This window comes from Silene latifolia, chromosome 9 (assembly GCF_048544455.1).
Source record: "Silene latifolia isolate original U9 population chromosome 9, ASM4854445v1, whole genome shotgun sequence".
Classification (NCBI taxonomy): Eukaryota; Viridiplantae; Streptophyta; class Magnoliopsida; order Caryophyllales; family Caryophyllaceae; genus Silene; species Silene latifolia.
In genome coordinates, this window is record NC_133534.1 from 122324316 (window position 1) to 122327760 (window position 3445).

Below are 3445 nucleotides of genomic sequence, written 5' to 3' on the forward strand. Positions count from 1 at the left end.
AAGGTCCATTTTATTTGTCATTTGTCAAGTGTGACATATGTGACATGTTACTTGACATGTGATTTTGTAATGTATTTTTAACATATTAAAAATCAACATACTCATAAAATATGTCATTTACAAAATCGACTAGTAATTCGTAATTACTTGTACCAAAAATGTTTCCAAATTATAAACTACAACAATCTGTATTTATAATAATTTATTCATTCCATTTCAATTGTTTCTGTAAACAATAATTTCATCTAAGTAATAAAACAATTCGATTACTTAGACCGTGTCTCATTTAATCATATTTACAATGAGATACGTAAATTATACTCACAAAATTATCCGTCAATTTTAAGCAATTTAATTAACTCGTATCGGTATACGATTAATTAAATAATCAATTAAGAGTATTTCCCTATAGGTATGACCTAAGGGGATCAATCGATCACCACCGCCGCACGACAAGTAATGTCAAACTCTAGTCAGTCAATCATTACCGATATGTGTGGACCAGTTGACTTGTAAAATATTACATCCCACATGTATTCTTAAAATGAGATTTAATAATGATATTTAAATCATGTGATCGCACTATTGTTGAGGACACATTTCCCAACATGAATAGCCTAGGCAATTGCTATCCCCACACTAAGTTAAAGCACTACACATTAATGAAATCATAAGTCCCTCCCTCACTTCTCTCAAAATGATAAATATCTTGATCAAGGCACAAAAATATAAATCCAAAAATGACAAAAATGCAATGTAAAAATTGAAATGCATGTTAGGGAGTTAGAATATTTACAAATGGTGGTTTAGGGAGGACTCCACCAAACTCTCATCCAATGTGAGATGTCAAGGGGGCATGTTCAAGGTGTTGTTGATGTTACTCAACAACTTGAAGAAGTAGTCGAAAGCTTGTTCATTGTCATGATAAAGATCCTCAATAGATCTTTGCACTTGTTGTTCTCCATGATGGTCTTGGTTCATAGCATTACCAATGTAGGGATTGAATATCCCTTAGAACTCATCATCCCAAAGTCCGTAAACTTCGTCTACTTGATCATTAAAAATTTCTTGAGTTGATAGAGACAACTCTCCTTTTTTGTTTTGGCCAATGAGGCCATCCTCTTCACTTGTCATGGGTGAGCTTTTCAAGCTCTCTTTGTTGCTATTCCCTTGCTCTTTGAATGGATCATCATCAAATTTCTTTTTCCATTGGAATTATGACTTCCTCCTATCATCCTTCCGGCTATAGTGATCAACCATAAAGCATGGTTCATGCAAACGGGGAGCTCTCATGGTTTTGTCAAGATTGAAAGTTATGGTCTCGTCTCCCACTTCTAGAGTAAGCTCTCCGTGTTTCACATCTATCACCGCACCCGCGCTGTTCAAGAAAGGTCTACCTAGAATGATCGGAATATTGGAGTCTTCTTCCATGTCAACAATGACAAAGTCCACCGGGATGAAGAATTTGCCGATTCTCACGAGAACATCTTCCCATATCCCTAACGGTGTCTTCGTCGATCTATCGGCCATTTGGAGTGTGATGTTGGTACATTTAAGTTCTCCCATCCCTAGCCTTTTACTAACCGAATATGGCATAACACTCACGCTTGCTCCTAGATCACACAAAGCCTTGTTGATCGTGGTGTCGCCAATGGTACACGGTATTGAGAAGCTTCCCGGGTCTTTAAGTTTCGGAGGTGAACTCCCTTGAAGGATTTCACTTCTCACCTTAGTGAAAGGCGATAGTTTCAAGCTTCTGGATCGACTTCTTTTTCGTAAGGATGTCCTTCATGTACTTTGCATAGGCCGGCACATGATTGATTAATTCCGTGAAAGGAATCGAGACTTCCAAATTCTTCACAATTTCCATGAATTTTCCAAGTTGATCATCAAACTTAGGCTTAGCTTAACGACTTGGGAATGGAAGTCTAATCATGATGGGCTCCTTCTCCTTGGCCTTTTCTTGACTTTTCTTTGAAACTTCTTCTTTTGTTGGTTCATCTTCCTTAGAGTTTTGCACAACCTCTTGTCCTCTTCTTTGTCACTAGCTTCTACAACTTCATCCTCAACTTGCTTCTTTGGTCCTTCATATCTCGTACCACTCCTCAAGTGAATGGCACTAACTATTTCATGTCTTGGGGGATTACCTTGAGGTGGTAATTGCCCCTTTTGCTTTGAGAGTTTGAAGATGCTGGTTGGGTCCATTGTGTTTCCAACATTTTTGTGTGGGCTAGGATGTTGTTGATGGTGATGTCCTTTGCTTGGCTATCTTTTTGCATTTGAGTGAAAAATTCTTGTTGATTCTTTTGCATTTGGAGGACCGCTTTTTGAACATCAAAACCTTGGTCATTTTGTTGATTGTATGGAGTTTGATTTTGGTAACCTTGGTTTTGGTTGAAAAAGGGTCTTTGATTTTGGTTTCTCATTGGAGGTGGGGTGTATGTTTGTTGAGGGTTTTGAACATTTTGGCTTTTGTATGAGAGATTTGGGTGTAATTTGGTGTTTTTATTGTAATAATTGGAATAAGGGGTATCACTCTTGTATGCTTGTAAAGCATTCACTTGTTCATTTGTTCCCCTACATTCACTTTGGTCATGTCCCAAAGTTCCACAATTCTCACATATCCCACTTGGGATTGATGAAGATGCTACCATGGCATTAACATGATGCTTTGGTGATTTTGAGGCTTCTTCAAGTTCAGCCATGGCCTTTTCAAACTTCAAGTTAATGGTATCAATATGAGCACTAAGTTGAGCACCCAATTGAGTAATAGAGTCCACTTCATGCTTTTCTCCTCTAGTAGCCTTGCGAGGTCTACTATATTGTGAATTATGGACCGCCATTTCCTCAATCTTGTTCCAAGTTTGATTATCGTCAACTTCGGGGAACATACCATTTGATCCCATGTTGAGAATGTTTCTTGAGTCTTCATAAAGACCATTCCAAAATTGTTGTACCAAGAACCACTCGCTAAATCCATGATGAGGACATGAGCGACAAATTCCTTTGAACCGCTCCCAAGCTTCATACAAAGATTCTTCATCCCTTTGCTTAAAACCCGTAATTTGAGCTCTTAGCGTGTTAGTCTTTTCCGGAGGGTAGAATTTTTTGTATAAAGTTAGAGCCAACTTCTTCCAGGAGTCAATTCCAAAAGTAGCCTTATCAAGGCCTTTCAACCATTATTTTGCGGTCCCGATTAGAGAAAAAGGAAATAAGACCTATCGAATTTGGTCTTGAGTGACACCGGTTTGTGAAATCGCATCACAATAGTCACAAAAAGTCTCCATGTGAGAGTGAGGGTCTTCACTAGGCATCCCCCTAAATTGGCTTCTTTTGATTAATTGGATAAATGCGGATTTAGCAATGAAATTTCCGGTTAAGTGTTGTGTTGTGGGAGTACCATTGGGTAGGTTCTCCTCGGTTGGTACGGAATGTGATGAAAACT

At 38.3% G+C, this 3445-nt stretch overlaps 1 non-coding gene across 1 annotated transcript; it reads left to right on the forward strand.

Moving 5' to 3' along the window:
- The first annotated feature begins 2973 nt into the window (after window positions 1-2973).
- On the forward strand, window positions 2974-3080 carry LOC141604346 (small nucleolar RNA R71). Its single transcript, XR_012526050.1, has one exon. It is a non-coding gene; the product is annotated as a small nucleolar RNA R71 (small nucleolar RNA).
- Window positions 3081-3445: the final 365 nt, after the last annotated feature.